Source organism: Oreochromis niloticus, linkage group LG19 (genome assembly GCF_001858045.2).
Source record: "Oreochromis niloticus isolate F11D_XX linkage group LG19, O_niloticus_UMD_NMBU, whole genome shotgun sequence".
In the NCBI taxonomy this organism is placed as follows: Eukaryota; Metazoa; Chordata; class Actinopteri; order Cichliformes; family Cichlidae; genus Oreochromis; species Oreochromis niloticus.
Window position 1 is genome coordinate 30,412,226 of NC_031983.2, and position 8,747 is coordinate 30,420,972.

Sequence of the window (8,747 nt, forward strand, 5' to 3'; positions counted from 1 at the left end):
ACGTGCAACAGCCTCAGTCTCAGAGCGACCAATCACAACCACTCACAGCTCACCTAGTGGGAGGAGCCCATGTGACCTGAGTCACAGACACGGATCTGACTTCTGATGGCATCAGCACAGCTGTTTCACTGTGAGCGGTTGCAGAGGTGCTGCCCGTCGTCGGAGCAACCATTTCAAAGGCAACGAGATTGCCAGTTTATTGCCCCCAGTTGCAGTAATTTTGTCCGTGCTGTGGCCTCCAACCACAGCTTTCCCCACTGTGACTGTAGCATACAGTAGTGATGTGGGTTAAAGGATCCGATCTTGTTTCTGCGCCTTCATGTGTAAAAGCGTCTCATGAAGGGCAGAATTGTGGAATTTGGGCATCGGATTTCACATTAATACCGCCGCGATGACCTTTGCCCCCCAGCGAGAAGCCAGATGGGCGTGTGGGGTAACGTGAGGGAGAAACTGCGAGCACTATAATGGTTTTAATCAGCGAAGCAACAACAGCAACACGCTGCCGTCAGTGATTAGAGGAGCCGCGCTGCACCTCCAGCTCTTGATTTAGCGGCGCCTGTGTGGCATTAACAACCTTGAATTATCTGCCACCCCGTCAGGATAAAAGCAGCGCCAAGGTGACTCGTAGCAACTATTGTCAGATGGTCCTCGCTTTTTCTTCAGCAAAGCGTGAAAGCGAAACGACCTGCCGAATTCTCCCAGTCCCTCAGCGCTAAATGGGAAAATATTACAATGCACACACTTCCACCTCCAAATGAAATGCCGCGAGGAGGAGGAGGAGGAGGAGGAGGACAACTGTGGAATACTTAGAGGAAGCTGTATGTCTGAAACGTTAGGAATAAGAAAACATCCCATCGGTGGGTAAAGCGCAGCTTTATTGCCCACATTAGAAATCCCTCAGGGCCGTCAGTGCTGCTAATGAATGCCTGCTACTTATTGGATGCTAATTTTCCTCTGAATGCCGAGCATGTCATGTATATCAGGGGCTTTTCTTAAACAAACTGCTCCAGGAGCATTGCTCCACAGCGCCGGGAGAGACCCGTCAAAATAAAAGCAGCATTGAGGAAAGCCCCTGATCCTCCGACGCTGTTTTACTACACATCTACTCGTCAGCTCGCGTATTTGCAGGTCAGCCTCGTGCGCGCTTCCTAACATGCTCGGCGTTCCAAGTGAGCTTCCGCTGGGTTTGTTTATATCCTCATTTGTTTGCCTGTTTGTTTGTGCGATCGCCGCGCTCTGCAGCTGAGCTAACAAGGCGCCATTTTGCCCGGGCGGCTGGTACGGTCCAATTAAAGCGTGTGATCAGCCAGAACGCTTTAATGATGGTTGTGGAGCTGGAGTTGACCGGCTCGCACAGAGAGAGGGATGGCGTGCTGCTGTGAGGTGGTGTCTGCGGCGTGCTGGTGTTGTGGCTCAGTGGCTGCACTGCAGACTGGAGACAGGCTGAAATTAGCCTTCCTCTGCTTCTGTCAGGAGGAAGGCGAGCCAGCTGCACGCGCCGCCTCACGACTCAAGCTGAGGTCTGTGAGTGTGTGTGTGTGTGTGCGTGTGTGCACTCGTTCTTCTTCATGTAGGAAAAACACAGCATCACGCCACTGAGGTTAGAAACTTACCGTCCCAGGTGCGCCATGATGACATCCCCATGTTCAGTGACCTTTGACCTTTATCTCCTACTGAAGGTAAATTTTTCATTCCTTCTGTTTGATAAGAACATTTAAAGTAATGCTAAGGTGTATTGTTAATATAACCTCAACATTTCCTGTGTATGTTTCAAATTAAAAGCTCTATAGAATGCCATTTGAGGTGTTCCCTTCACTCCTTAAAACAGGACTCTTATTTTGAAACATCTGCAGGATGTTAACCCTTGGACAAGTGTATATTCATTATTGTGTTACTGTAGACTAAATAAATACGAGACGGAAAGACGCAGAGGAAGACGAGGAAAGTGAAGACATCAGACAGATGAAGGTGAGAATGGACGCTCGAATCATGTGATCATGTGCTCAGTGATGTCACGTCTGGAAACTTAACACTTCAAAATGATGCTGTTACTCAAAAAAAGAAAAAGCAATGCATTATTTTTATTTTATTGTTCTTTGCTTTACTTTTACTTCCTAAAATCCAAAACCTGCAGTTCCTCTTATGTCCAGCAGAGGTGCCAGCAGTGAGTCAGTTTATACCTCACCTGTTTCAATTGTGTTAAGGCTTTGTGTTTGGGGTGTGGCCTCTTTTATTTGACATACTTTCGATTATTTTTTTTTGCTCATTATTAAAACAAAAATATTTTTTTAGTAATCTGATTACTTCATTAATCAAGGGAATAATCAATACAACACTCGATTCTCACAGGTGCAATTTCCATCTTTTATGTACAGTCTCCTGTCTATTAGTAGAGATTCGTAGATAGAAAAGGCGTCAGAGGCTTTAATTAGCTGGACGAGTCCCGACCGAGCTCGTTCTGATGCTCTCTGTGCGGTGAGGTCAGAAACATCGATGTCACCAGCTACAAAAACAAAGAGCCAGGCTGGAAAATAACACTAATCATGCTTTAAGCGCACTCGGTTGTCGAGCGGTGTGTTGTGTTGTTGTGCGAGGTGGTGCTCAGGTCTCCGCTGTAGTGCTCTCTCTGCAGTGCACTAAGCAGGACACCTTATTTAGGACAAAGTGGGAGAGGAGAGCGGTGCTCCCCCCTCCCTCTGACTCGCTGACCTTCTGGAAAGAGGTAGAGCCAGCAGAGGGAGGAGAGGCCATTTATCTACTCTCCCCACCCTCCGCCCACCAGCACCATCCAAGTGGGGCAGCGAAGCTGAAGGTGAGGGCGGCTCGACCTGCTGCCTGCAAACATCGAGCCTTCCACCGCTCTCCGTCCCTAAAGTAACAGCTGTTCAAACGGGCGACGGCGTGAATCCACGGATTTTTAAACAAATTCAACATGGCCGTCCCCCGGCGCACACGCATCCATCACCGCCACACTGCGCTCCAGCAGACACGGCCGGTCGATCGGCCTCCCTGACAAACTGTCATCACCAATTAGTGCAAATGTTAACAACTGACATCCCATAATGTAGATTCAGCATCACGGTCACATGACACGAACTGCAGACGGGTGACAAATGAAAGGAAAACTTTTTTTATGGTGACTTTGTTATTTCTGTAGTTTACATTTTTATTCTTGGACTCTTCTAGAGCAGCTTTGCATGATTCACAGTTCATAATAATCCTTTGTCTCATACTGAGCCTCGGTGCAGCCCCTCAGTTCAAACTCTCAATGAAACAAGCCCCTCCCCCTGTTTTTAAACCAACTTTCTTCTGATTGGCTGCCCCTCATACAGCGTAAACCACAAGAGGGTGGAGCTTTTGTGCGACTACTATGGATATCTCCTTGTTCGGAGTAGAGCCAATGCTCCTCCACGTTAAAAGGAGGCCAGGGAGCCTCCTCGCTGACGTGCTTCAGGCACAGCGAGTCCGGAGCAGGCCGGGTCAGACCTGGGACACGCTGCAGGGATTATGTCTCTCAGCTGGTTTGGGAATGACGAGGGATGGAAAATGTCTGGATAGATTTTCAAAATAAAAGACCCTGCCAGCTTCTGGTTTGAATAGAGAACGTTAGAGACCAAATATATTCTGTGGATGAATATATCGCCGTCATCATTAAAATGCCAAAGATGGCGGGTAAAGTTTGGAAGAATGCTCCAGTGAACTTCTAGTGTGGACAGAGACGTCATCAGAAGGGGCCGGGAAGCTTCTGGAGGCTTCCTCTGAACCTTTCTCCCAGCCCCACGTGGACCTTTACACCCATCAGGGATGCTCGCGCTGTGTCACTGACACCCGGAGGTGCTACAAACTATATTCAGTGTAACACATCACCTGCGATCAGCCCTGCAAACCGTGCTGCTCGCTTAATTAGCGAGCAGTTAGAATCCGCCTCGAGCGTCCCCGACAGACGCTCACATCTTTCTGTTCTGGACGCCGCCCAAGCCTTCCGCCGCCGCCGCCGCTGCTGTGGATGAGAAGCCCTGACACATGGTTAAAGGGGGGAACTTGTGCTGTTAATGTGTGAAGTGTGTGTGTGGATAACGGGGTGTGTGAGGTGAGGAGTGGATGGGGGGGAGGGGGCATTGGTGCTAGAGAAGACGCCATCAGCATCAGCCAAATATAAATAGCTGTGCCCTGGTTTGGTAGCTGGCAGCCTTTAAAAACCACACACACACACACACACACACACACACACACACACACACACACACACACACACACAGTATAACCCTGATCTAGTTGCCACTGTGCAGCCTCTCTGTGTGGTTTGGCTGTCCTTCAAGAACTGAGTGTGTGTGTGCATATTTGGGAATGAGTGTTTGTCGAGCTGTTTGTGTGTGAGTCTGTGAGTGTGTGTGTGTGTGTGTGTGTGTGTGTGTGTGTGTGTGTGTGTGTGTGTGTGTGTGTGTGCTCTGCAAACAGTGAGACAGAAAGAAAACTGTAAATTACGAGGTTTGCATGTTTGCACCTGTGTTTCTGCAGCAACCAAACACACACAACCAACAATTCTCCCCTGCACAACAACAACACACACACACACACACACACACACACACACACACACACACACACACACACACACACACACACGTGGAAATGTCAGCTATTAAAACACTTGTCCAAATTTCCACCATTCAAAATTTCATATTTGACTTCTGTTGCCGTGCGTTTCTCCTGAGGAGCAGCAGTGAAACTGAAATCTCCTCTAATCCCCGACAGGTTTGTCGTTTCTCGGCGTCACGGCCGTATTGTGCTAATCTCAAAGCCTCTAAACGAAGTGCTGGAGTCTCTGTTTGCAGCCCACTCTGGAGGGCCGGTAAACCACTGAGCGCCTGAGAGGATGTGGTGGGAGAGAGCTGGACATGAAATAAACGCCGTGACAGATCACTTCTGAGATGTTTACAGTAAGCGTGCACGCCGGATCGGCTCCTAATCCCGAACTCACAGCATCATCTGAGCGAGGGAGCGAGGTCGGAGTCAGCTGGTTTCTGCTGAGCAGATTATACCGAGACTGTGAAATAAGTTCAACGAGCTGAAGTTCAAGTTTGAACAAACAACCAACATTTTTTCTGTTAATGAATTTGAATGAATTCATTATAATTTTCTACATCACTTCCTGTTTGCTGGAAGAAACAGCTGCTAGGCTGAAAAGTGCAGTTAGGGGCCCTTTGCTGCTAAAGTATTTATTTACACCTATATTTATACCCACACTCCACACTGGTACTCAGGCTGTTGCACTCTAGTTATAGTATTATTTATTGTATTGTCTTATTATTTGTCATTCTGTTATGTTAAAAAAAAACAAAAAAAAAAACAAAAAAAAGAAACCAACTATTTATTTATAACTTTGAGAAAAAAAAATTCTGTTTCTTCATTATTTTTGTTCCTTTTCACTCCGGACCGTGTGCACATAATTTCGTTCCACCTCATGTTAACATGTGATGCGAATGATAAATAAAGCTCCTTGAATCCTTGAATCCTTGAATAGGAAAAGTTAGAACTTAAAGATGATGGGAACAGAGCTCGAGTCAAACGGGAAACATCTTTGGTGTCTCAGACTGATTGCAAACAGCTGCAATCAGATAGTTACCCAGAGATTCAAATGTAACACCTTTGACCTCTGGGTGGTCACTTTCCATCACCTGGTGACTGCACCGATCACCTGGTGGGAGGAAACCTGTCTCCAAACAGCTGCAGTCCGAGTCAGACCGTTTGGAGACGTTTGCCTCCCACCAGGTGACCGCCGCAATCTTCCTGTGATTGGAAGCGTCTTCATGTTGCATGTCCAACCTCTGATTGGCCAGGTGGTCTTTGCAACTACTTTCAATTAATCTCCAACAATCACAGCAACCTGATATCACGGCAAAGTGTGAGATGGACACTCCTGTCCACTGTGTCCATTTCACACTTTGACTCCATTTTACTGTTTTTTTTACTCTATTTGAATTTAGAGACTTAAATAAAGTCTATTTGACTTTATTTTACTCTATTTGGGCTCTGTGTTACTGAATTTTACTCTATTTTGACCCAATTTTACTGTATTTGATTATATTTTACTCTATTTTGACTCCACTGCTTGGCTGCTTCTTGTTTCTTCCACACGTATGTGTCTGGAATCTTTCTGACTTTATCCTCATGCAACCTCGCTCACCCTCCCTCTCCCTATGCACATACATATGCACACATTATAAAACTGACCCTGATATACAATCAGCCAAGTGTGTGTGTGTGTGTGTGTGTGTAACTGTCTGTCCCTGCAGCCGTCTGGCACCCCTGCCAATGACCTGACCACTGTTGTTGCCAAGATACTGGTGCTTGAGTGTGTGTGTGTGTGTGTGTGTGTGTGTGTGTGTGTGTGTGTGTGTGTGCGTGTGTGTGTGTGTGTGCGTGTGTGTGTGTGTGCGTGGATACATACGTCTGTTTCCACGCCAACATACAGTCCAACCTATTTCTGTGTTGGGCTGAAAGATGAATCTCCACGCACCCGCTGTCAATCAGACGTGCACACCTACGCAGACAAATAAGGTGCTCAAACGCTGCTGATGTGCATCGTGAGTCATGCTTTCTGGGGGCGGACCATTTACATCTGGAGTCCAGCGGTCCTCCCCCAGAAATTGTACATTTTGCCGTTTAGAACGATAAAGCAGAACATAAATAATTCAAAGAAATGCAGAATGCCACCTGACCTGTGGGGGAGCAGTTCGCTGCGCACAGAGAAACTCGCTGCATGCATAATATCGCAGCAAACACTGGAAACATTACAGGAGCTAATCTGCAGATCTATTCAAAACGGAACCTGACACGCCACCAATAAACTGATTGGCCAGCAGGTGCTGAGCAGGTATGGAGGTGTCTGCACAGCAGGGGGACAGCAGGACGCGGGACAGTCGTCTTCTTCGTGGACACAAAGTTCCTCCTCCTCCTTATTTTCATTTGCCCGAACAGGATTTGGTGTCTGATGGATGTCGGTGGACAGGAAGTGAGGGGAGAAAATGGCGGCACTTGGAGGCTGGAGTGGTTGACAAAGACGTGAATCATCCTGCCGGAGACGACAAAAAGAAAAAAATGAATGTTGACTGTTGGCAGCGAGTGGAGAAGCTGCAGTCCTGCTCCACCTGTGCGCACATTCAGATCACAGCTCGGGAACTTTCTGTCCGATGAGGCCTCAGGATGGCGCAGCTCTACACTCTCAAGTCATGAAGCCTTTTTCTGATACTGATGTGTGTATATATACACAATCTTTATATATCCAGGCTAAATGTATTTATTTCTCACTGTGAGCACGACGTATTTCTAAGGAAGCTATTGAGCGTCATGATGTTCACATTTGGGGTTTTTTTAAACTTACATTTTAGGTTGATTTACCTAAAAACTTGCAGCCATTCCCCAACTCTCTGTGAATGGTACTCATGGCCATTGATCAGTGGGTTTTGGTCAGTGGTCATGAAAATTTGCACAATTAAGATTAAGGAACTGACCTCCCAGCCCATTGTTCCTTCAGTGGGCTGGTTTCAGTCATTATGCAAATGTACTGTTTCTAAGATTGGGGAAACCTGCAGTCAGCTGAGACTGAAGAAGTCACCTGGATGAGTGACGAAACGTTTCTCCCACTGAAAACATCCAGATGAACAGAATCAACTTTTGGAGATTTACTTACCTGGATGACTGAGGATGCATCAAGATTAAAAACTACTTGTTTATATTTAAGAAAACTTGCTGTCCTTTCACAACATTCACCCTGGGTTTAGAAAAGTCCTGCTTGCCCAGTACACTTACATGTGGTGCCAGGTGAGGTGCAGACGTGATGAGCTGTGAGTGGCAGATTCCTCTGGCTGTTGCCGTTACTCAGCGCATCACAGCGTTAATGCCATCCGAGTCGTGCTCATTATGATGAAGATAAAAAGGAGAACTTGTCCCCACGTACTGCACGACCTGCTGAAACTCTCAGGTTCAGAGCTGGAGGCGCTCCGACTGGCCTGCTTTGGTGTGTCAGACCTGTCTGGATGGTATTCAACATGTGACCGTCCGGTTTTAACAGATCTGAGTAGACCAGCTGACCGGAGCTGAGAATTCATCACGCACTCAGAGCGTGATAATGTCCTAAAGGTCCCGTGAAGCGGCTGAGTCAGTGCGTCTCACGCTGCCGCTCTGCAGTCAGTCTGAACAAAGTTGTAACACGAGCAGCTGCAGACGTCCCATCAGGCCTTTCATCTCCTGTAAACATCGGACCGTGTGCTGTAATCCGGCATGTTCTCTTTCACAGGGTGGCAGATACCGGAGCCACCCGTCCGTTTAGCATCTCTTCTTTGATTCACAGTAACGAGTCTCGCTCCCGGCTCGTCGCAGCGCTGTTCAGGATCTCCTGTCACGTAGTAACTTCGGCAGCACAGTGACGCGAAAAGCATGAAGCTCCCAGACTGTGCACAGACCAGAGTTTTCTGACAAACATCCTCCCAACGCCTCATTTTTGACTTCTCGTGGCCTCGCTGTTGCTGAGTCTCCCTGCGGATCGTTCCAATACCGACAGCGTCATACACGAATACTTCATTTTTTAACTTCCTCTCTTCCATTTCCCGCCTTTTTCTCATAGCGTTTAAATCTCGTTTAACACATTTCCCTCCCTCGACTCCGTGTGCGATGGTTCTGTGATCCTAACTTGTTACGTACTCTTTGTGTTTCTGTATCTTGTACCTGGTGGTTTGACTGACTCT

The 8,747-nt window shown here is 47.3% G+C and overlaps 1 long non-coding RNA gene across 1 annotated transcript; it reads left to right on the forward strand.

Annotated features, from left to right (window-relative positions):
• Positions 1-557: 557 nt before the first annotated feature.
• LOC109195834 (uncharacterized) lies at positions 558-5,932 on the forward strand. The gene is made up of 3 exons (XR_002057305.2): positions 558-1,679; positions 1,901-1,968; positions 4,756-5,932. It is a non-coding gene; the product is annotated as an uncharacterized LOC109195834 (long non-coding RNA).
• Positions 5,933-8,747: the final 2,815 nt, after the last annotated feature.